The 25,976-nt window shown below is 47.4% G+C and overlaps 1 protein-coding gene and 1 long non-coding RNA gene across 2 annotated transcripts in view; one reads left to right on the top strand and one right to left on the bottom strand.

Moving 5' to 3' along the window:
- LOC140392973 (uncharacterized) overlaps positions 1 to 19,324 on the top strand; it is a 122,178-nt gene extending 102,854 nt beyond the window's left edge. The window contains exon 3 of the long non-coding RNA XR_011935460.1: positions 19,217 to 19,324. This is a non-coding gene — a long non-coding RNA (uncharacterized lncRNA). The remainder of the gene's footprint in view (positions 1 to 19,216) is intronic.
- Positions 1 to 25,976, bottom strand: part of mypn (myopalladin) — a 400,028-nt gene that overhangs the window by 344,983 nt on the left and 29,069 nt on the right.

The following is a 25,976-nucleotide window of genomic DNA, read 5'->3' on the forward strand; positions in this document are numbered from 1 at the left end:
TTATCCCACTGGAATGTTTTTAAGAGCCAGGAGGTTCCATTTTACTTTCACTTTTGACTTTGGCAGCACAGAGGTAAAGATCCATCTAACTCTATCTCTCTCTCCAATGAGCCTGTGGGTGATGGATTCCTGAAAACAGGACCTAAAGGCAGGCCACAAACTGAGGGCAAAGTCTGAGGAAACAGTGACTCTGTCTCTCCAGGAAAATTCTGAGTAACTGCTGCAAAACAAGGACTCTGATTTACAAGCCTACCATGGAGAAAGTCTGCAAGGAACCACCATCTGACGCAAAGACTCTTTTCCCTTTCATTTCTTTTTTTCCCTTCCCCACCTCTGTATTTTTCTGTATTGTGTGTGTAGAGGATGGGGAAGCAAGACACAATAGGAGTTAGGTAATTATGAATATTTAACCAACTGTATCTGCTGTGTATTGGTCCAATAATCTTGTTACAAATAAACAGTAATTGTGTTTCAACTTACGAACCTGGGCCGGGATTCTCCCCTACCCGGCGGGGCGGGGGAGTCCGGCGTAATGTAGTGGCGGGAACCACTCCGGCATTGCGCCGCCTCAAAGGTGCGGAATTCTCTGCACCTTTAGGGGCCAAGCACTCACCTTGAGGGGCTAGGCCCGCGCGGAGTGATTTCCGCCCCGCCGGCTGGCAGGAAAGGCCTTTGGCGCCACGCCAGCCGGCGCCGAAAGGGCTTCGCTGGGCGACGCATGCGTGGGAGCGTCAGCGGACGCTCACAGCATCCCTACGCATGCGCAGTGGAGGGGGTCTCTTCCGCCTCCGCCATAGTGGAGACCATGGCGAAGGCGGAAGAAAAAGAGTGCCCCCACGGCACAGGCTCGCCGGCGATCGGTGGGCCACGATTGCGGGCCAGGCCACCGTGGGGGCACCCCCCGGGGCCAGATCACCCCACGCCCCCTCCCCCAGGACCCCAGAGCCCGCCCGCGCCGTCTGCCCCCACCGGTAAGGTAGGTGGTTCAATCCACGCCGGCTGGCGAGGGTTGACAGCGGTGGGACTTCGGCCCATCACGGGCCGGAGAATTGCCGGGGGTAGCCGGCCGACCGGCGCGATTCCCACCCCCGACAATTCTCTGGTGGCGGAGAATTCGGGACACGGTGGGGGCGAGATTCACGCCAGCCCCCGGCGATTCTCCGTCCCGGCGGGGGGTCAGAGAATCGCGCCCCTGGTGACTGTAATTATTGGGCAGCCAAGGGCTAAAGAATTGGGAATTTTTAAAATAATTATTTGTTAGTTCACTTGTGTTGTGACTCTGGGCCATGTGGGGCTGGAATTGACTGTGTACGTGCCCGGGCTGGCATAACAGGGGAAATTGATAGTATTCTAAAGATCAATTAATTTACATCAATTGATACAAAAGTGTCACAGTCTTCATATGTTACCATACCAGATTATATGTATGGCGGCACGGTGGCACAGCGGTTAGCACTGCTGCCTCAGGTGCCAAGGACCCGGGTTCGATCCCGGCCCCGGGTCACTGTCCGTGTGGAGTTTGCACATTCTCCCCGTGTCTGCGTGGGTCTCATCCCCACAACCCAAAGATGTGCAGGGTAGGTGGATTAACCTTGCTAAATTGCCCCTTAATTGGAAAAAAAGAATTGGGTACTCTAAATTTACTTTTAAAAAAATACCGGAATAGATGTGTACCAGAAAGAAAGCAGTTTATTTCACTCAATCTTAAACAGAATGTGATAGATTAAAATTAACCAATCACATAGAGGAGCTTATCGATGAGTCAAGCAAAGAGGCGTAACACGTTTTAATCACTTAAATTCAGAAGCTGCCATACAACTCAGGGCCTTTTTGAGCTTTGGGAGAAAAACGCTGGATAGATTTTTGAACCTTGCTATTCAAAACACAGGGTGAAACATGATATAAACTACAGCAACAGATGGAACCTGAACTAACTCAGCAATATTAACCATGATTATTTGCCAATAATGCCATACCCTGTTCTGGACTAAGAGATTTGTGTGTCATCAATTCTTTCAGCAGATTAAAGCTAACCCTCAACTCGCTGAAGCAATAAAATATGGATTAGATGTTGCACTTAACTCTACAGTTAGATACACAAAACTGACTCCATTGAAGGTGGGATGGAAATAGAGAGCAATGCTGTTACGAGTTATACAAATCACCTTAGGTAAGAATGAAGGCTGGAGCTCAGAAGGGGAATAAAAGAGAAAAAGAAAATAGCTTTGGTTGCAGAAAAGTAAGACGATGGGGCAATTTCAATCTTGCCCATCCTTCAGGAAACTAACCGAATGATTTTATACTTCGCCAATATCACACTCCATTAAAATCAACCCAGGATGCAAACCAGTGAGTGTAAACTAGTATTGTCCCCAAATCTCTTCAAGTTCCTGACAAGTCCCCTGGAAAACTGAAAGCTGCAAAGAGGTGGTGCTTAATGTGTTAGGTGTAGGATATGTCTTTCAGACGATATTATGTGTTCTGGAACTGGAGAAATCTAACTCTATTGCTCCGTGAAGTTCATCTGAGCAAGGTGCTACTGAGGGCATTAATGTCATTTTCTAATGGCATCTACTAATGGCTTTAAGGGTAAAGTAGTAGCATGGATAGAGGATTGGTTAATTAATAGAAAGCAAAGAGTGGGGATTAATGGGTGTTTCTCTGGTTGGCAATCAGTAGCTAGTGGTATCGCTCAGGGATCAGTGTTGGGCCCACAATTGTTCACAATTTACATAGATGATTTGGAGTTGGAGGCCAAGGGCAATGTGTCCAAGTTTGCAGACGACACTAAGATAAGTGGTAAAGCAAAAAGTGCAGAGGATACTGGAAGTCTGCAGAGGGATTTGGATAGGCTAAGTGAATGGGCTAGGGTCTGGCAGATGGAATACAATGTTAACAAATGTGAGGTTATCCATTTTGGTAGGAATAACAGCAAAAGGGATTATTATTTCAATGATAAAATATAAAAACATGCTGCTGTGCAGAGAGACCTGGGTGTGCTAGTGCATGAGTCGCAAAAAGTTGGTTTACAGGTGCAACAGGTGATTATAAAGGCAAATGGAATGTTGTCCTTCATTGCTAGAGGGATGGAGTTTAAGACTAGGGAGGTTATGCTGCAATTGTATAAGGTGTTAGTGAGGCCACACCTGGAGTATTGTGTTCAGTTTTGGTCTCCTTGCCTGAGAAAGGACGTACTGGCGCTGGAGGGTCTGCAGAGGAGATTCACGAGGTTAAGCCCAGAGCTGAAGGGGTGAGGTTGAATAGACTGGGACTGTACTCATTGGAATTTAGAAGGATGAGGGAGGATCTTATAGAAACATATAAAATTATGAAGGGAATAGATAGGATAGATGCGGGCAGGTTGTTTCCACTGGCGGGTGAAAGCAGGACTAGGGGGCATAGCCTCAAAATAAGGGGAAGTAGATTTAGGACTGAGTTTAGGAGGAACTTCTTTACCCAAAGGGTTGTGAATCTATGGAATTCCTTGCCCAGTGAAGCAGTTGAGGCTCCTTCATTAAATGTTTTTAAGATAAAGATAGATCGTTTTTTGAAGAATAAAGGGATTAAGGGTTATGGTGTTCGGGCCGGAAAGTGGAGCTGAGTCCACAAAAGATCAGCCATAATCTCATTGAATGGTGGAGAAGGCTCGGGGGGCCAGATGGCCTAATTCTGATCCTAGTTCTTATGTTAATAACCTTATATTAAAGAATACCACGGCTGCCATTTCAGTTATTTTAGGCATATGGCTTGAAACTAATAAATAATACTCTCTGCAGATACTGCCAATTAATTACAATATTAAGCTGCTTTTAATTATATGCATTTACAAACTACTTCTGTTGTCTTTGTGTGTTAGAAGGCTGAAGCAACACTTCCGGGTGCGGCGATGACCAGCTGAGTCGCACGTTTCGGCAGCTCCCGGTGAAACGGACTTTTGGGCTCTTGATAGGAGCCCCAACGGCAATTTTGACGGCTAAAAACACTGTGCGGTAAACCAGAAGGGAATCCCCCCTGGATACGGATGAAAAAAGGAGGAGAAAGTGGCCGGATTGCAGTGGATCCTTTAGAACAGCGGCAAGGAAGGAAAGCAAAAACCAAGATGGCGTCGGAAGGTGGCAGTTTAACATGCGGCCCTGAACAACAAGAGTTCTTGAAATGCTGTGTGGAAGAGCTCAAAAAGGAAATGAAGAAAGAGCTGTTGGCCCCGATACTACAGGCGATCGAACGGTTAAAGGAGGAACAAAAGACCCAGGAGCGGGAGCTTCGGGTCGTGAAGGCAAAGGCAGCCGAGAATGAGGACGACATACAAAGCCTGGTGGTGAAGACGGAGATGCATGAGGCACATCAGAAATGATGTGTGGAAAGGTTGGAGACACTGGAGAACAATGCAAGGAGGAACAACCTGAGGATTCTTGGTCTTCCTGAAGGTGTGGAGGGAGCGGACGTCGGGGCATATGTGAGCACGATGCTGCACTCGTTAATGGGAGCGGAGGCCCCGGCGGGTCTGTTGGAGGTGGAGGGAGCATACCGAGTGATGGCGCGAGGACCGAGAGCAGGAGAAATTCCCAGAGCCATAGTGGTGAGATTCCTCCGTTTTAAGGATAAAGAAATGGTCCTTAGATGGGCAAAGAAAACTCGGAGCAGTAAATGGGAGAACGCTGTGATCCGCGTTTATCAAGACTGGAGTACGGAGGTGGCGAGAAGGGGGGCGAGCTTTAATCGGGCCAAGGCGGTGCTTCATAAAAAGAAGATAAAATTTGGAATGCTGCAACCGGCAAGACTGTGGGTCACATATCGAGGAAGGCACCACTACTTTGAGACGGCGGATGAAGCGTGGACTTTTATTGTGGAAGAAAAACTGGAATGAGCGGGTTATTAAAAAGAACGTTTGAACAAAGTGGTGGGGCGAACGTGGGGGGGCAAAGAGGGGGGTTAAAAAGGGGGGAAAGAGGAGTTTTATGTACTAATCCTGCGATGTGGTAACTTTTCTCTCTTCCACAGGTGGTGATGGGGGGAGGAGGGGAGGTGGAGGAGATGGGGAGTTGGCCATTGGGGGCGGGGCCAAGGGAGAAGCGCGGGCTTGGTTCCCGCGCTATGATAATCATGGCGGGAATAGAGAAGCAGGAAGGAGGGGGCGTCGCACGGTGCGAGCTGAGGTCACGGGGGAAGCCGAGGTCGGCCAGAGTTTGCTGACCCCTGGGAGCATCATGGGGGGAGTAATTACGCTAGCGGGGGATCTAGCGGGGGGGGGGGGGGGTGGGAGGGGGGAATTACTGGATTGCTGCTGCTGGGGAGAGGGGGGAGCTGGTATGGGAGGGGATGGGCGGGGGGGCACCGCCTGGGGGAGATACAGCTGCGTGGGAACCGGGTGAGGAGCTGGAAAAAGGGGATGGCTAATCGACAAGGGGGGGGTAGGAAGCCCCCCAACCCGGCTGATCACGTGGAACGTGAGAGGGCTGAACGGGCCGATAAAGAGGGCACGGGTACTCGCACACCTTAAGAAACTTAAGGCAGATGTGGTTATGTTACAGGAAACGCACCTGAAACTGATAGACCAGGTTAGGCTACGCAAAGGATGGGTGGGGCAGGTGTTCCATTCGGGGCTAGATGCGAAAAACAGGGGGGTGGCTATATTAGTGGGGAAGCGGGTAATGTTCGAGGCAAAGACTATAGTGGCGGATAACAGGGGCAGATACGTGATGGTGAGTGGCAAACTACAGGGGGAGACGGTGGTTTTGGTAAAAGTAGATGCCCCGAACTGGGATGATGCCAATTTTATGAGGCGGATGCTAGGACGCATTCCCGACCTAGAGATGGGAAAGCTGATAATGGGGGGAGATTTTAATACGGTGTTGGAACCAGGGCTGGATAGGTCGAAGTCCAGGACTGGAAGGAGGCCGGCAGCAGCCAAGGTACTTAAAGATTTTATGGAGCAGATGGGAGGTGTAGAGCCGTGGAGATTTAGCAGACCTAGGAGTAAGGAGTTCTCGTTTTTCTCCTATGTCCATAAAGTCTACTCGCGAATAGACTTTTTTGTGCTGGGAAGGGTGTTGATCCCGAAGGTGAGGGGAACGGAGTATACGGCTATAGCCATTTCGGATCACGCTCCACACTGGGTAGACTTGGAGATAGGGGAGGAAACAGGAGGGTGCCCACCCTGGAGAATGGACATGGGACTAATGGCAGATGAGGGGGTGTGTCTAAGGGTGAGGGGGTGCATTGAAAAGTACTTGGAACTCAATGATAATGGGGAAGTCCAGGTGGGAGTGGTCTGGGAGGCGCTGAAGGCGGTGGTTAGAGGGGAGCTGATATCAATAAGGGTACATAAAAGGAAGCAGGAGAGTAAGGAACGGGAGCGGTTGCTGCAAGAACTTTTGAGGGTGGACAGACAATATGCGGAAGCACCGGAGGAGGGACTGTACAGGGAAAGGCAAAGGCTACATGTAGAATTTGACTTGCTGACTACGGGCACTGCAGAGGCACAATGGAGGAAGGCACAGGGTGTACAGTACGAATATGGGGAGAAGGCAAGCAGGTTACTGGCACACCAATTGAGGAAAAGGGGAGCAGCGAGGGAAATAGGGGGAGTGAGGGATGAGGAAGGAGAGATGGAGCGGGGAGCGGAGAGAGTGAATGGAGTGTTCAAGACATTTTATAAAAAATTATATGAAGCTCAACCCCCGGATGGGAGGGAGAGAATGATGGGCTTTTTGGATCGGCTGGAATTTCCCAAGGTGGAAGAGCAGGAAAGGGTGGGACTGGGAGCACAGATCGAGGTAGAAGAAGTGGTGAAAGGAATTAGGAGCATGCAGGCGGGAAAGGCCCCGGGACCGGATGGATTCCCAGTCGAATTCTATAGAAAATATGTGGACTTGCTCGCCCCGGCATTGACGAGGACCTTTAATGAGGCAAAGGAAAGGGGACAACTGCCCCCGACTATGTCTGAAGCAACGATATCGCTTCTCTTAAAGAAGGAAAAGGACCCGCTACAATGCGGGTCCTATAGACCTATTTCCCTCCTAAATGTAGATGCCAAGATCCTGGCCAAGGTAATGGCAATGAGAATAGAGGAATGTGTCCCGGGGGTGGTCCACGAGGACCAAACTGGGTTTGTGAAGGGGAGACAGCTGAACACGAATATACGGAGGCTGTTAGGGGTAATGATGATGCCCCCACCAGAGGGGGAAACGGAGATAGTAGTGGCGATGGATGCCGAGAAAGCATTTGATAGAGTGGAGTGGGATTATTTGTGGGAGGTGTTGAGGAGATTTGGTTTTGGAGAGGGGTATGTTAGATGGGTGCAGCTGTTGTATAGGGCCCCGATGGCGAGCGTGGTCACGAATGGACGGGGATCTGCATATTTTCGGCTCCATAGAGGGACAAGGCAGGGATGCCCTCTGTCCCCATTATTGTTTGCACTGGCAATTGAGCCCCTGGCGATAGCGTTGAGGTTCCAAGAAGTGGAGGGGAGTACTTAGAGGAGGAGAAGAACACCGGGTATCTTTGTATGCAGACGATTTGTTATTATATGTGGCAGACCCGGCGGAGGGGATGCCAGAAATAATGCGGATACTTGGGGAGTTTGGGGATTTTTCAGGGTATAAATTGAACATGGGGAAAAGTGAGTTGTTTGTGGTGCATCCAGGGGAGCAGAGTAGAGAAATAGAGGACCTACTGTTGAGGAAGGTAACAAGGGACTTTCGTTACCTGGGGATCCAGATAGCCAAGAATTGGGGCACATTGCATAGGTTAAATTTAACGTGGTTGGTGGAACAAATGGAGGAGGATTTCAAGAGATGGGATATGGTATCCCTGTCACTGGCAGGGAGGGTGCAGGCGGTTAAGATGGTGGTCCTCCCGAGATTCCTCTTTGTGTTTCAGTGCCTCCCGGTGGTGATCACGAAGGCTTTTTTAAAAAGGATCGAAAAGAGCATCATGGGTTTTGTGTGGGCCGGGAAGACCCCGAGAGTGAGGAAGGGATTCTTACAGCGTAGCAGGGATGGGGGGGGCTGGCACTACCGAGCCTAAGTGAGTATTATTGGGCCGCTAATATTTCAATGGTGAGTAAGTGGATGGGAGAGGAGGAGGGAGCGGCGTGGAAGAGATTAGAGAGGGCGTCCTGTAGGGGGACTAGCCTACAGGCTATGGTGACAGCCCCATTGCCGTTCTCACCGAGGAACTACACCACAGGCCCGGTGGTGGTGGCTACACTGAAGATTTGGGGACAGTGGAGACGGCATAGGGGAAAGACTGGAGCCTTGGGGGGGGGGGTCCCCGATAAGAAACAACCATAGGTTTGCCCCGGGGGGAATGGATGGGGGATATGGAATATGGCAAAGAGCAGGAATAACGCAACTGAAAGATCTGTTTGTGGATGGGAAGTTCGCGAGTCTGGGAGCGCTGACCGAGAAATATGGGTTGCCCCAAGGGAATGCATTCAGGTATATGCAACTGAGGGCTTTTGCGAGGCAACAGGTGAGGGAATTCCCGCAGCTCCCGACACAAGAGGTGCAGGACAGAGTGATCTCAAAGACATGGGTGGGGGATGGTAAGGTGTCAGATATATATAGGGAAATGAGGGACGAAGGGGAGACTATGGTAGATGAACTAAAAGGGAAATGGGAAGAAGAGCTGGAGGAGGAGATCGAGGAGGGGCTGTGGGCAGATGCCCTAAGCAGGGTAAACTCGTCGTCCTCGTGTGCCAGGCTAAGCCTGATTCAGTTGAAGGTATTACACAGGGCGCATATGACTGGAGCACGGCTCAGTAAATTTTTTGGGGTGGAGGATAGGTGTGCGAGGTGCTCGAGAAGCCCAGCGAATCATACCCATATGTTTTGGTCATGCCCGGCACTACAGGGGTTTTGGATGGGGGTGACAAAGGTGCTTTCAAAAGTAGTAGGGGTCCAGGTCGAACCAAGCTGGGGGTTGGCTATATTTGGGGTTGCACAAGAGCCGGGAGTGCAGGAGGCGAGAGAGGCCGATGTTTTGGCCTTTGCGTCCCTAGTAGCCCGGCGTAGGATATTGCTAATGTGGAAAGAAGCCAAGCCCCCGGGGGTGGAGACCTGGATAAATGACATGGCAGGGTTTATAAAGCTAGAGCGGATTAAGTTCGTCCTAAGGGGGTCGGCTCAAGGGTTCACCAGGCGGTGGCAACCGTTCGTCGAATACCTCGCAGAAAGATAGATGGAATGGAAAAAAGAAGGCAGCAGCAGCAGCCCAGGATCGGCGGGGGGGGGGGGGGGGGGGGGTAGGGGGGGGTGGAGGAGGAACCAGAAGGACTCTCAGGGTTGTTAATATATACTGTACAATATGTATAGGTCGTTGCGACAGATAATTATATATTGGACTGTTAAATTATATTTTTGGAGAGTGTTACTTGTGATAAGGCAGTTGCCAATTAGGGTTAGTTTTCATTTTTGTTAATTATTATTTATTCATTTTCTGTTTATAAAATAGGTCATTGTTATTTGTGTTGTTATAATATTGTGTAAAGGATGCACAATGTACTGTGTTGGTTGACCAAAAATTTTCAGTAAAATATTTTTTTTTTAAAAAGAAGTCTGAAGCAAACACAAAGATCCTGAGTGGAGTATAGGTTCCAGCTTGAAGGCATTATCCACCTCTATGCACAATAGTTACTTATGGACAGAATCTCCTCGCATCATGTATACAAGACAGTGAACAGCCACCTTTAATGGTTGTTCCACTGGAGGCATACTTCAGGGGCCAGTTTAGCTCAATTGGCTAGACAGCTGGTTTGTGATGCAGAGCAAAGTCAGCAGCGTGGGTTCAATTCCTGTACCGGCTGAGGTTATTCATGAAGGCCCCACCTTCTCAACCTTGTCCCGTGCCTGAGGTGTGGTGATCCTCAGGTTAAATTACCACCAGTCAGCTCTGCCCCACAAAGGGGAAAGTAGCCTATGATCATCTGCGACTATGGTAGCCAATTAAAAACTTAGGATTAACAAATTACATGAGAGGCTTGAAATAAGATAGAAAGTGCTGGAAAAACTCAACCGGTCTGAAAGCATCTGTGGAGAGAGGTTTTGAGTCCAATGTTGTTCTTGAGTGCTTCAGGGAAAGTGAAGGGGAAGCACCCCCAGCTGGTCTTTTCTCAAGAGCAAAAAGGCAAACTCATTTAAAAAATAGTAGTTAGAGAAATAGATAATGTCTGACTTAATGGATCCCTGCATAACTGTAAAAATGAACATAACATAAACACTCTGATTCATCGCTTTGAGCTGGCAGCGAGCCATCAATCACAATCCTTTTAGCAAGCATGGAGTGTGAATTTCAATGTAAACAATCCAGTTCAAAGCATTCAGCTTCCTAGCCATACACACTGGCATCAATACTTCCAAAGGCAATGAAATTAACTGTGTGAAAACCACTTTAAAGATTTTGAGCACATTAAAGGCATAACTTTCACCTTCATCTCACAGACCTTCAAACATGACATGCTGACAGACATTTTAAAGGGTTTAGGGGTACAGATGGGTTCATTCTCACTCTCTTATGAGAACATTTTATTTCTTGCACATTGACTTACTGTTTGAATGGTACTGGGGTACAGATGAGCACATTTTCACTTTATTATGGGAGAACTTTAACTTTTACATAGTGAGTGACTGTTGAATGGGTTTTAAAGATGCATTTTGGGAGAATAGCAAAAGGAGCTCCACCCCAAGGAAGACCTCTGGCCTGAGGTCTCCACCCCACTACAAGCCCCCCTGACCTCCACCTCCCAGGAAGGACCCACCTTGGCACCCTGGTAGCAATTGTTGGAAGAGTACCTACCACTTTGCCACTCCTCAGACTGCAAGTTTGGCACCGAAAAAGGGCAGGGCCTGAAGGGCAAGAATGAGGGAGGTGCTGCAGGGGGGAGTCTGGGGTGGTGAGGGGGGGCTGAATGGGGGATCTGGAGGGGCGAGGGAATGCTGAATGGGGTTTTGAGGGGGGTCTTGTCAGCACTTGTTTGATGTTGGATGTTTGGATGTTTGGATGTTGGATCCAGCACCTGCAGGATGTTTGAGGTGAGGGATGCCGTTAGTGTCCCTGCTGATTTTACCTGCAGGAAGTGCTGCCATCTCCAGCTCCTCCAAGACCGAATTAGGGAACTGGAGCTGGAGTTGGAAGAACTTTGGATCATTCGGGAGGCAGAGGGGGTCATAGATAGCAGCTTCAGGGAATTAGTTACACCAAAGATTGGAGATAGATGGGTAACTGTAAGAAGGACTGGGAAGAAGCAGTCAGTGCAGGGATCCCCTGCGGTCGTTCCCCTGAGAAACAAGTATACCGCTTTGGATACTTGTGGGGGGGGGGACTTACCAGGGGTAAGCCATGTGGTACGGGCCTCTGGCACGGAGTCTGTCCCTGTTGCTCAGAAGGGAAGGGGGGAGAGGAGCAGAGCATTAGTAATTGGGGACTCGATAGCCAGGGGCACAGATAGGAGATTTTGTGGGAGCGTGAGAGACTCACGTTTGGTATGTTGCCTCCCAGGTGCAAGGGTACGTGATGTCTCGGATCGTGTTTTCCGGGTCCTTAGGGGGGAGGGGGAGCAGCCCCAAGTCGTGGTCCACATTGGCACTAACGACATAGGTAGGAAAGGGGACAAGGATGTCAGGCAGGCTTTCAGGGAGCTAAGATGGAAGCTCAGAACTAGAACAAACAGAGTTGTTATCTCTGGGTTGTTGCCCGTGCCACATGATAGTGAGATGAGGAATAGGGAGAGAGAGCAATTAAACACGTGGCTACTGGGATGGTGCAGGCAGGAGGGATTCAGATTTTTGGATAACTGGGGCTCTTTCTGGGGAAGGTGGGACCTCTACAGACAGGATGGTCTACATCTGAACCTGAGGGGCACAAATATCCTGGGGGGGAGATTTGTTAGTGCTCTTTGGGGGGGGGTTTAAACTAATGCAGCAGGGGCATGGGAGCCTGGATTGTAGTTTTAGGGTAAGGGAGAATGAGAGTATAGAGGTCAGGAGCACAGATTTGATGTCGCAGGAGAGGGCCAGTGTTCAGGTAGGTGGTTTGAAGTGTGTCTATTTCAATGCCAGGAGTATACGAAATAAGGTAGGGGAATTGGCAGCATGGGTTGGTACCTGGGACTTCGATGTTGTGGCCATTTCGGAGACATGGATAGAGCAGGGACAGGAATGGATGTTGCAGTTTCCGGGGTTTAGGTGTTTTAGTAAGCTCAGAGAAGGAGGCAAAAGAGGGGGAGGTGTGGTGCTGCTAGTCAAGAGCAGTATTACGGTGGCGGAGAGGATGCTAGATGGGGACTCATATTCCGAGGTAGTATGGGCTGAGGTTAGAAACATGAAAGGAGAGGTCACCCTGTTGGGAGTCTTCTATAGGCCTCCAAATAGTTCTAGGGATGTAGAGGAAAGGATGGCGAGGGTGATCCTGGATAAGAGCGAAAGTAACAGGGTAGTTATTATGGGAGACTTTAACTTTCCAAATATTGACTGGAAAAGATATAGTTCGAGTACATTAGATGGGTCGTTTTTTGTACAGTGTGTGCAGGAGGGTTTCCTGACACAATATGTTGACAGGCCAACAAGAGGCGAGGCCACTTTGGATTTGGTTTTGGGTAATGAACCAGGCCAGGTGTTGGATTTGGAGGTAGGAGAGCACTTTGGGGACAGTGACCACAATTCGGTGACGTTTACGTTAATGATGGAAAGGGATAAGTATACACCGCAGGGCAAGAGTTGTAGCTGGGGGAAGGGCAATTATGATGCCATTAGACGTGACTTGGGGGGGATAAGGTGGAGAAGTAGTCGGCAAGTGTTGGGCACACTGGATAAGTGGAGCTTGTTCAAGGATCAGCTACTGCGTGTTCTTGATAAGTATGTACCGGTCAGGCAGGGAGGAAGGTGTCGAGCGAGGGAACCGTGGTTTACCAAAGAAGTGGAATCTTTTGTTAAGAGGAAGAAGGAGGCCTATGTGAAGATGAGGTGTGAAGTTTCAGTTGGGGCGATGGATAGTTACAAGGTAGCGAGGAAGGATCTAAAGAGAGAGCTAAGACGAGCAAGGAGGGGACATGAGAAGTATTTGGCAGGTAGGATCAAGGAAAACCCAAAAGCTTTCTATAGGTATGTCAGGAATAAGCGAATGACTAGGGAAAGAGTAGGACCAGTCAAGGACAGGGATGGGAAGTTGTGTGTGGAATCTGAAGAGATGGGCGAGATACTAAATGAATATTTTTCATCAGTATTAACTCAGGAAAAAGATAATGTTGTGGAGGAGAATGCTGAGACCCAGGCTAATAGAATAGATGGTATTGAGGTACGTAGGGAAGAGGTGTTGGCAATTCTGGATAGGTTGAAAATAGATAAGCCCCCGGGTCCTGATGGGATTTATCCTAGGATTCTCTGGGAGGCCAGGGAAGAGATTGCTGGACCTTTGGCTTTGATTTTTATGTCATCATTGGCTACAGGAATAGTGCCAGAGGACTGGAGGATAGCAAATGTGGTCCCTTTGTTCAAAAAGGGGAGCACAGACAACCCCGGCAACTATAGACCGGTGAGCCTCACGTCTGTAGTGGGTAAAGTCTTGGAGGGGATTATAAGAGACAAGATTTATAATCATCTAGATAGGAATAATATGATCAGGGATAGTCAGCACGGTTTAGGTCATGCCTCACAAACCTTATTGAGTTCTTTGAGAAGGTGACTGAACAGGTAGACGAGGGTAGAGCAGTTGATGTGGTGTATATGGATTTCAGCAAAGCGTTTGATAAGGTTCCCCACGGTAGGCTATTGCAGAAAATACGGAGGCTGGGGATTGAGGGTGATTTAGAGATGTGGATCAGAGATTGGCTAGTTGAAAGAAGACAGAGGGTGGTGGTTGATGGGAAATGTTCAGAATGGAGTTCAGTTACAAGTGGAGTACCACAAGGATCTGTTCTGGGGCCGTTGCTGTTTGTCATTTTTATCAATGACCTAGAGGAAGGCGCAGAAGGGTGGGTGAGTAAATTTTCAGACGATACTAAAGTCGGTGGTGTTGTCGATAGTGTGGAAGGAAGTAGCAGGTTACAGAGGGATATAGATAAGCTGCAGTGCTGGGCTGAGAGGTGGCAAATGGAGTTTAATGTAGAGAAGTGTGAGGTGATTCACTTTGGAAGGAATAACAGGAATGCGGAATATTTGGCTAATGGTAAAGTTCTTGGAAGTGTGGATGAGCAGAGGGATCTAGGTGTCCATGTATATAGATCCCTGAAAGTTGCCACCCAGGTTGATAGGGTTGTGAAGAAGGCCTATGGAGTGTTGGCCTTTATTGGTAGAGGGATTGAGTTCCGGAGTCAGGAGGTCATGTTGCAGCTGTACAGAACTCTGGTACGGCCGCATTTGGAGTATTGCGTACAGTTCTGGTCACCGCATTCTAGGAAGGACGTGGAGGCTTTGGAGCGGGTGCAGAGGAGATTTACCAGGATGTTGCCTGGTATGGAGAGAAAATCTTATGAGGAAAGGCTGATGGACTTGAGGTTGTTTTCGTTGGAGAGAAGAAGGTTAAGAGGAGACTTAATAGAGGCATACAAAATGATCAGGGGGTTAGATAGGGTGGACAGTGAGAGCCTTCTCCCACGGATGGAAATGGCTGGCACGAGGGGACATAGCTTTAAACTGAGGGGTAATAAATATAGGACAGAGGTCAGAGGTAGGTTCTTTACGCAAAGAGTAGTGAGGCCGTGGAATGCCCTACCTGCTACAGTAGTGAACTCGCCAACATTGAGGGCATTTAAAAGTTTATTGGATAAACATATGGATGATAATGGCATAGTGTAGGTTAGATGGCTTTTGTTTCGGTGCAACATCGTGGGCCGAAGGGCCTGTACTGCGCTGTATCGTTCTATGTTTTATGTTCTATGTTCTACTTCGGGTGGGGGTTGCCCTGCCTGTGATCCTGGGTGGTTGGAGGTGTTACTGCAGCAGCTAATGGAGATTGGAGCTCCCTTTAAAAAATGCCATGGAATGTCACGTCGGAGGCGCTTTCCACTCCTGCAGGGACCAGTCCCGATTCTCTGCTGGTGGGAGAACTTAGACTCTGGAACAGCGAACCCAGGCTAGGTACTGCAGAGACAGTCACAACAATTAAAGTCGCTATACAAGACTGACACAGGAGAAAAAGAGCATCAACATGCATCTAAACTTGTCGAGAAAGGTTTTTAAATGAAAACATCGCCTAGTTCAAAGTTTTGCATGAAAGCTTTGCTAAATACAGTCTACTGCCCAATTTTGCAGAAGGAGATGACAGATGGATTTTTGAAATGCTTGACTTCTTCACAATCCACTAAGTAGAACAAAGACGTTTAGGCAGAACAACTTGTACTCTCATGCAGTAGTTTAATGCCTGAATGTAATAAACATTGCACACTATCATATTGTAAAGTGTGCTATTCTTACTCTTCATCAGCCTACACTCAGTGGTAGCATTCTTGACTCTCAGTAAGAATGTTACGGATTCAAATTCCACTTCAGAGGCTTGAGGGCATAATCTCGGCTGACACTTCAGCGCCGTACAGGCATCGCTGAATTCTTGGAGGCATCACCTTCTTGCTGACATGTGAAACTAAGGCCCAGCCAGAGGTGGGCATAAAGCAACCCATGGCATTATTTGAGAAAGAAAATGGGAGTGCTTCTTGGTGTCCGAGCCAATGTTTACCCCTCAATCAACATCGCTACAAACTATTTGGTTATTGTTACATTGCACTGTGTGGACCCTTGTTATGTTTTCAGCGGCTTCCATGTTTCTTATGGTACCACAGTGGCCACACTTCAAACATTGTCGCACTGGCTGTAAAGTGCTTTTGGAGCCCTAAAGTCAAGAAAGGCACATGCTGTTTTTGTTACGGCTTAATGCCTGAAAAATACAAGCAAAGATTTAGTGAGCTATTGAAAACCCCACGTGGGATTTAGAGAATGAATTGTACAGCTGCAGGATTACTGCCAATCGTAGTTGGATGGGTAAAAGGAAACTGATGACAAGAGTATATGCCAATTATTGCTAAAGAGTCAGTTTCCATAAGCAATTAAGTTCATTTGAGAGTTTGGTTGCTTGTGGAAGACACTCGAGCAGTTGGTTGAACACACTGATCATTTTGTGGCCTCACCAATGTCTAAGAATCATTGTACCTTATATGTGCCAGTTTGTGGGGAAGAAATGAGTCGGAAATTTCACGGTGAACAATCGGGTCTGATTCTCCGGTCCGCCAGCCACGTTTTCCGGTGTGGCGCACCCCCACCGGCAGCAGGATTCTCTGTTCCCGCAGCCAGCCAATGGAGTTTCCCATTGTTGCCACCCCACTCTGCCAGCCGACCAGGATCCTGCCGACGGAGAATCCCACTGCAGATTTCTACCAGAAGGCAGTCTGAGGTCTGAAAAATATCATCAGGTGCTCCGCAGTTATGTTTAAGTGAAGAATGAGTGCATTACACATAGTGCTCTTCACAACGATATATAATTGACAACTGTGGGTGCCACATACTGAGCTACATACGGTAGATAAGAACATCCAGGTGATCAATCCTTATCTTCTTTTGGCCCTGTCTTTTTCAATAAATCCCATGTTCCTGAGCTTTTTGGAGAGACAGCATCTGAAGGGATGCTAATCGTAACAAAGTGGCTACATGTCAATACTTCACACCCGATTTAACAGCCAACAGACTATATGCCATTCTTTCTGTGGCATCGCGCAACAGAAGACAAGAAAAAATGTCACAACCATACCTGCTGATCCAAGCAGCCATTTGAGGCAGCAAGCATGGGAATTGTCTTCATTGGCCACAACAGATTCAAGGGCATCTGCAAATTTCATGCGCTTTAGAGCTGACACAGCCAATGACAACTGAGTCAGCTGTCGCCTCAAATCTACTTCCACTTCCTTTCAGGGATGCTACAATAGCGTCTATAGGAATGGTTATTGGGAGACAAACGGGCAACCTTCCTCACAGCTAATACACCATCTTCATTTCAGCAACTATCTATTAGGTCAGATGATGGTCTTTTCCATTGTTCACGTATGGACTCATGCCTCGACCTTTGCTTCCTTTTCACTCATTTGTTCACTTCTTCGACCTCTTTCCCTTCTGATTTGGCAAAGGCATCAGATGGATTACAATGTCCTTTGAGCCGAAGGCCACAATGATTATTGTCCGCCTATTCGGCCACTTTGTTATAAGTTTCACCCATATTCAAAGACTACCCACCGGGCCACCTGGTGGTGGTGGTGTTACAGTTTACTGAAGGAGTTGGAGTTGCTGGGGAAACACACACTCATTTACATGCACAGGATAGTCTGCAGCTTTGGATAGTGATGGTGGAGGCTCCAATTTATCTCCATAACATGGCTGATCAGGAATCCCTCCCATTCTTACCATTGACGTGTGTTTGGAAGGATTTACAGGTTGCTATCTGTGTGGCCACGTTATGACCGCACCTTCCTTGATCATCAAGTCCTGGTGTGGGAGACAAACCTGGGACTTCGAACTCTGAGGTCGGGATACTACAAGTCACTACATCATAAGGCCTCCATATTGGTCTATCTACCTCCTTGCATATGTCCAAAGCTGCACTTGGAGGAGCAAAGGAATTCTACAAATGACCTGTGTGATATGAAAAATGAAATGAAAATCGCTTATTGTCACAAGTCGGCTTCAAATAAAGTTACTGTGAAAAGCCCCTAGTCGCCATATTCAGGCGCCTGTTTGGGGAGGCTGGTACGGGAATTGAACCGTGCTGCTGGCCTGCCTTGGTCTGCTTTCAAAGCCAGCGATTTAGCCCTATGCTAAACAGCCCCTGATATGAATGTATCACCTACCATTAGAATCGTAGAATTTACAGTGCAGAAGGAGGCCATTCGGCCCATCGAGTCTGCATCACCCCTTGGAAAGAGCACCCTACTTAAGCCCATGCCTCCACTCTATCCCTGTAACACAGTATCCACATCTAACCTTTCAGACACTAAGGGGCAATTTAGCATGGCCAATCCAGTTAACCTGCACATCTTAGACTGTGAGAGGAAACCGGAGCACCCGGAGGAAACCCACGCAGACATGTCTGACGGGAATTGCACCAGTTCTCAACGATTCCGAAGTAAATTATTTCATAGAATTTACAGTGCAGAAGGAGGCCATTTGGCCCATCGAGTCTGCACCGGCTCTTGGAAATAGCACCCTACCCAAGCCCACACCTCCACCCTATCTCCATTACACAGTAACCTCACCCAACACTAAGGGCAATTTTGGACACTAAGGATAATTTATCATGGCCAATCCACCTAACCCACACATCTTTGGACTGTGGGAGGAAACCGGAGCACCCAGAGGAAACCCCCGCACACACGGGAGAACATGCAGACTCCGCACAGACAGTGACCCAAGCCGGGAATCGAACCTGGGACCCTGGAACTGTGAAGCAATTGTGCTAACCACTATGCTACCGTGCTGCCCATAAATGGCACCAGTAAATGAAAACGAACCCTTTAGAGTCTTTCTGAAAGAAATGAGAGGTCTTGTCTAGTTTGATGCCATGGAAAGCAGCAGAGGACAATAGCGAAGGAAATGTAAAGGAGTCACCTTCGAGGTAAGCTTTCCTCGTGGCTATGTGAATGAGGTCACAAAGCTATTTACAGCTAAATTTTTAATTTTGTGACATAAAGCGCAGAGAAGAAATCAAGCCAAAAGAATTACATGCACTAAAGGTTCAAAAGGAGGCAAGATCTAAAAGATGAAAATATGAAAAAAGTCTTCCCAATTTTAACATCACACAGTTGTGACACAGGAGAATTCGCCTCTGTCAGTTGTACATTAAGTCTTCATCTATGTTCCTTAGCTGATGTTAAACTAAAATTTAAGCTGTATTCCAGATGTTTCATACACTCCATTGTTCTGTTCGTTACTCAGAGCTGTAGAGACACTTGGTGGGCAGAAGTGTTCAATGCACAGTGTGGAAGCTGCCGCAAGACACTAACTTTATGCTCATGCACAGATGGAGAAGACATCTACGAAACATTAAAGCTTGACCACAAGCCAAGGATCTTACTGCTCTAAATTGGGTACGACACTGAAGAAAGTTAATGTTGTACCAAAAGAGAAAATGTTGGGCATTCTCAGCAGGTCTGACAACATCTGTGGAGAGAGAGCGGAGCTAACGTTTTGAGTTTGGTTGATTCTTTGTCAAAGCTGATGTTGTGCTTTGTCTTTCTCTACAGGAAGCTGAGTGAGACTTTTGGAATAAAAGAAGATAATTCCGAAAAACTGAGAGCCAGACCAAGAACAGAACAAAGTCTCCTCTTGTGCACCTGTAAGGTCTGTGGACTGAGTTGATAAAAAATATAACTAATGTGAGAGATAATTTGCTCATATTGCAATCATTGGATCAAAATCTTAATTCTGGCTAAAATTTAATGCAAATAACATAATAAAGGATTCAGATTGTGCTAAAGAGAATTAATCTAGAAATGTGCAATGGAAAAGTCATGCAACATACAAGACATCACATATAAATCTCATGATGTCATCATTGGCTACAGGAATAGTGCCAGAGGACTGGAGGATAGCAAATGTGGTCCCTTTGTTCAAAAAGGGGAGCAGAGACAACCCCGGCAACTATAGACCAGTGAGCCTCACGTCTGTAGTGGGTAAAGTCTTGGAGGGGATTATAAGAGACAAGATTTATAATCATCTAGATAGGAATAATATGATCAGGGATAGTCAGCATGGCTTTGTGAAGGGTAGGTCATGCCTCACAAACCTTATCGAGTTCTTTGAGAAGGTGACTGAACAGGTAGACGAGGGTAGAGCAGTTGATGTGGTGTATATGGATTTCAGCAAAGCGTTTGATAAGGTTCCCCACGGTAGGCTATTGCAGAAAATACGGAGGCTGGAGATTGAGGGTGATTTAGAGATGTGGATCAGAAATTGGCTAGCTGAAAGAAGACAGAGGGTGGTGGTTGATGGGAAATGTTCAGAATGGAGTTTAGTTACAAGTGGAGTACCACAAGGATCTGTTCTGGGGCCGTTGCTGTTTGTCATTTTTATCAATGACCTAGAGGAAGGCGCAGAAGGGTGGGTGAGTAAATTTGCAGACGATACTAAAGTCGGTGGTGTAGTCGATAGTGTGGAAGGATGTAGCAGGTTACAGAGGGATATAGGTAAGCTGCAGAGCTGGGCTGAGAGGTGGCAAATGGAGTTTAATGTAGAGAAGTGTGAGGTGATTCACTTTGGAAGGAATAACAGGAATGCGGAATATTTGGCTAATGGTAAAGTTCTTGGAAGTGTGGATGAGCAGAGGGATCTAGGTGTCCATGTATATAGATCCCTGAAAGTTGCCACCCAGGTTGATAGGGTTGTGAAGAAGGCCTATGGAGTGTTGGCCTTTATTGGTAGAGGGATTGAGTTCCGGAGTCAGGAGGTCATGTTGCAGCTGTACAGAACTCTGGTACGGCCGCATTTGGAGTATTGCGTACAGTTCTGGTCACCGCATTCTAGGAAGGACGTGGAGGCTTTGGAGCGGGTGCAGAGGAGATTTACCACGATGTTGCCTGATATGGAGGGAAAATCTTATGAGGAAAGGCTGATGGACTTGGGGTTGTTTTCGTTGGAGAGAAGAAGGTTAAGAGGAGACTTAATAGAGGCATACAAAATGATCAGGGGGTTGGATAGGGTGGACAGTGAGAGCCTTCTCCCGCGGATGGAAATGGCTGGCACATAACGGGCTACAAAGCGAAGCCGAGTAGTATCTCCAGCAGCAGCACACCCCTCCCCGATAAACTCAATGCATTCTATGCTCAGTTCGAGCAGGAAACCAACGATCTGCTGTCGAGTGCCCCAGCAGCCCATAACACACCCATACCCACCAGCACAGCTTCCGAAGTCAGGTCGGCCTTCCTGAAAGTGAACCCTCGGAAGGCGACGGCTCCGGACGGAATCCCTGGTCGTGCACTAAGAGCCTGCGCGGACCAGCTGGCAGAGGTGTTCGCGGACATCTTTAACCTGTCCCTACTCCGCACCGACGTCCCCACCTGCTTCAAGAAGACCACCACCATACCGATGCCAAAGTAAAACCAGGCAACGTGCCTCAATGACTACCGTCCGGTGGCCCTGACTTCCATCGTAATGAACTGCTTCGAGAGGTTCCTCGACTTTCTAACCCACAGACCACAATCAGTAAGAATAAACAACAACACCCCTACTCTACTCACTGTACACACACGACTGCGTGGCAAAATTTGGTTCCAACTCCATCTACAGGTTTGCTGACGATACGACCATAGTGGGCCGGATCTCGAATAACGACGAGTCAGAATACAGGAGGGAGATTGAGAACCTAGCGGAATGGTGCAGCGACAACAATCTCTCCTTCCATGCCAGCAAAACTAAAGAGCTGGTAATTGACTTCAGGAAGCAAAGTACTGTACACATCCCTGTCAGCATCAACGGGGCCGAGGTGGAGATGGTTAGCAGTTTCAAATTCCTAGGGGTGCACATCTCCAAAAATCGGTCCTGGTCCACCAACGTTGATGCTACCACCAAGAAAGCACAACAGCGCCTATTCTTCCTCAGGAAACTAAGGAAATTCGGAATGTCCTCATTAACTCTTACCAACTTTTACAGATGCACCATAGAAAGCATCCTATCGGGCTGCATCACAGCTTGGTATGGCAACTGCACGGCCCAAGACCGCCAGAAACTTCAGAGAATCGTGAACACAGCCCAGTCCATCACACGAACCTGCCTCCCATCCATTGACTACATCTACACCTTCTGCTGCCTGGGGAAAGCAGGCAGCACAATCAAAGACCCCTCCCACCCGGCTTACTCACTCTTCCAACTTCTCCCATCGGGCAGTAGATACAAAAGTCTGAGAACACGCACGAACAGACTCAAAAACAGCTTCTTCCCCACTGTCACCAGACTCCTAAATGACCCTCTTATGGACTGACCTGATTAACCCTAACCCCTGTATGCTTCACACAATGCCGGTGTTATCTAGTTACATTGTGTACCCTGTGTTGCCCTATTATGTATTTTCTTTTATTTCCTTTTCTTTTCATGTACTTAATGATCAATTGAGCTGCTCGCAGAAATATACTTTTCACTGTACCTTGGTACACGTGACAATAAACAAATCCAATCCAATCAAATCCAATTTCTTGGGTGATGGTCCTTTAATTAGTATGGGGTGAGCTTCCATATGTCTCTGTGAGGAGGTCCTACCTCACAGGGCTGCCAACTAATACAAAGCTAGCAACTCTGCACATCAGTAAGGCCAGAAGGAATGGTGGTCACTGCAGGTGGGCCAAGGAGGTGGCACTCAGCAATGGACCCAGATATTCAGGCAAGTCCAAGGTCTCGCTGGGGCCAGTCCAACAGGTTCCAGTGGGAGGGATTGGCAGGAACGTTGGACAGAGCTTGGGGGGGAGGGAGAGGATGGACATGGGGAGGCAGAGCTATGGGGTGGAGCCTGCGATTGGCATCATGGGCCGGCCAAGGGACATCGCCCCCTTTACCTGGCCAGCAGCACGCATGGTTAAACCGGCTGGGGTGCAGGTTGAGCGCAGGCCTTTCCTGCTGCCCATTAAATCAGAGCAGCAGCATGAGGTCCCTGATTAGGCATTAGTTGCCTGTTTAAAGACCTCAATTAGGCCACGGTTGAATGACCCAAATGCGTCTCCTCCACTGCTCATAAGATCGTGGTGAGTCATAAGACCATAAGACATAGGAGCAGAATTAGGCCACTTAGTCCATCGAGTCTGCTCCACCATTCAATCACGGCTGATATTTTCTCATCCCCATTCTCCTGCCTTCTCCCCATAACCCCTGATCCCCGTATTAATCAAGAACCAATCTATCTCTGTCTCAAAGACACTCAGTGAATTGGCATCCACAGCCTTCTGCGGTAAAGAGTTCCACAGATTCACCATCCTCTGGCTGAAGAAATTCCTCCTCATCTCTGTTTTAAAGGATTGTCCCTTTAGTCTGAGATGGTGTCCTCTGGTTCTAGTTTTTCCTACAAGTGGAAACATCCTCTCCACGTCCACTCTATCCAGGCCTCACAGTATCTTGTAAGTTTAATAAGATCCCCTTTCTTCCTTCTAAACTCCGACTTGTACAGACCCAGAGTCCTCAAACGTTCCTCATACGACAAGTTCTTCATTCCAGGGATCATTCTTGTCTCCTCTGGACCCTTTCCAAAGCCAGGACATTCTTCCTTAGATATGAGGCCCAAAACTGTTCACAATACCTTGCCTTTTTCCCAATTAAATCATGCCCATTATCTTTATGATGTTAAAGTTAGTAATACTGTGGTAGTTTGTGTGAATATACCATATCCATGTTTGTGTATGAAATCACTCCTGGAGTGATGTATCATTTCCTCACAATCTTACAAATTAAATTAAATACTGAGGATTCTGCCTGGTATCCTAGCAACTGTCTGGGTCTGGTCCAGGATCTTAATACTGCAGAGTGTAATTTGTAAGAGTTGGATTTTGTAGGTTTCAATTTTTTCTCACTCTGGTCATAACCATAACAAAGAGTTTAAGAATGATATACACTTAATTAGGTATTATTCCATTGATGAAGTAGTGAACTCCAGTAAATTCACCTTACGTTTTATTTTTGTCACTGGCAAATTTTAGTTGTCATTTAGGGGCAGCACGGTAGCATTGTGGATAGCACAATTGCTTCACAGCTCCAGGGTCTCAGGTTCGATTCCGGCTTGGATCACTGTCTGTGCGGAGTCTGCACATCCCCCCCCGTGTGTGCGTGGGTTTCCTCCGGGTGCTCCGGTTTCCTCCCACAGTCCAAAGATGTGCAAGTTAGGTGGATTGGCCATGATAAATTGTCCTTAGTGTCCACAATTGCCCTTAGTGTTTGGTGGGGTTACTGGGTTATAGGGATAGGGTGGAGGTGTTGACCTTGGGTAGGGTGCTCTTTCCAAGAGTTGGTGCAGACTCGATGGGCCGAATGGCCTCCTTCTGCACTGTAAATTCTATGATATCTATGATTCCCCAATCAAATGCTTTTGACAAGATGCAACACTCATAGAGGTAATTGTCAGGAATCTGCAGGGCCAATGGGCTGATTTCCCCCCAGTTAAAGTGCATTGTAGTCTGAGATCTTTAGTCCAGATAATAATCTTCTTTATTATTGTCAGAAGTAGACTTACATTAACACTGCAATGAAGTTACTGTGAAAATCCCCCAATTACCACACTCCGACACCTGTTCGGGTTCACTGAGGGAGAATTCAGAATGCCCAATTCACCTTTCAAGACTTGTGGGAGGAAACCGGAGCGCCCAGAGGAAACTCACGCAGACACGGAGAGAACGTGTAGACTCCATACAGACAGTGACCCAAGCCAGAAATGGAACCCGGGTCCCTGGTGCTGTGAAGCAATAGTGCTACTATTGTCTACAAGGTTCTGAGTGACATGGACAGAGTGGATAATCAGATGTTCTTTCCTAGGGTAGGAGAGTCAAGTACATGGGGACATAGGTTTAAAGTGCGTGGAGAAAAGTTTAGAACAGATGAGCAAGGCAAGAGTTTTATGCAAAGGGTGGTAAATATATGGAATACATTGCCTGGAGAGGTGGTGGGAGCAAGTACGATAGCTGCATTTAAGGGGCATCTCGACAAATATATGAATAGGGTGGGAATGGAAGGAAACGGACTCCGTAAGTGCATTCGGTTTTAGTTTAGGCAGGTACCATAGTCGGTGCAGGCTTGGAGGGCCGAAGGGCCTGTTCCTGTGCTGTATGTTCTTTGTTCTTTATTCTTTGCTAACCACTGTGCTACTGTGTTGCCCCTTGTGAACCTATCCACAGTGTGATCTGTTCCAAGATCCTGGGAATTAACCCTAGTTTGTAATCAACATTGGCTTTGCAGCAAAGTAATTTCCAGGCCACTGCAAGACATTTTATGAGAAGTTTTCAATCCAGATTGACTTTGACACACCCTTCAGACTTCTTTTCTTCACAGAAATTTATAAAATTCTAGTTTGACTGTACAATTAAAAAAATAGTGCATGCAAAAACTCAAATTATTCCAATCCTAGAAGATTCAGCAATAAATGAATTAATCCGCAGAAAAATAAATTGATTCACAATAAATCAATCCAGATTAAACTTCTCTATTATTTTGCCCTGGTTCAGTTTACAACAAGAAAGATTCCAACCTATTTAAAAGCAAAAGACTGCGGATGCTGGAAATCTGAAATAAACTCAATAGGTCTGGAAGCATCTGTGGAGAGAGGAACAGGGTTAATGTTTCAAGCCTGCATGACTCTTCTATTTTTTAAATTGAAGGAGGTGCAAGTGAAATGCAACATCATCTGAAAGGAATGTTTGGGGATTTGGATAGTGAGGAGGGAGGAGGTTAAGGAGCAGGTGTTGCACGTTCTGCTATTGCATAGGAAGATGCCAAGGGAAGGGAATGAAGAGTTGGGGATGAGGGAGGAGTAGACCAGGGTGTCAGGGAGGGAGTGATCCCTACGGAATGCTGACAGAGAGGGGTGAAGGGTAGATGTTTTCAGTGGTGGCATTGTTCTGGAGTTGGCAGAAATGGCGGAGGATGGACCTATGAACGCGGAGGCTGGTGGGGTGAAAAGTGTGGATAACAGCGACCTGTGGTGTTCTTTGTGTTGCTAATACTCAGGATGAATTCATAGTGGACACAAAGACCACAAAAAGCTAAGTCAAATAAACAAAGCTAAATTTATTGCACTACTTATTATGCAGTTCCATCACTATTCTTAAAACAAGCAATATTATAACTAAACTACAATCTACACTATACTAACACCTGTCTCATGCATTCTATCTTAAATTGTTCTCTGCTTTGCTCCTATTCTCTCTAGCCTTCTCCCGCCTTCTCTACACTCTCTCCCAGAAACCTGAGAGGCATTCCTTTTTATAGGTCTGTTCCCCAGCTCCATCTGGTGGTCAGCTAGAGTATTACATTAACCCT

The sequence above is a fragment of the Scyliorhinus torazame genome, chromosome 16 (genome assembly GCF_047496885.1).
Source record: "Scyliorhinus torazame isolate Kashiwa2021f chromosome 16, sScyTor2.1, whole genome shotgun sequence".
NCBI lineage: Eukaryota > Metazoa > Chordata > Chondrichthyes > Carcharhiniformes > Scyliorhinidae > Scyliorhinus > Scyliorhinus torazame.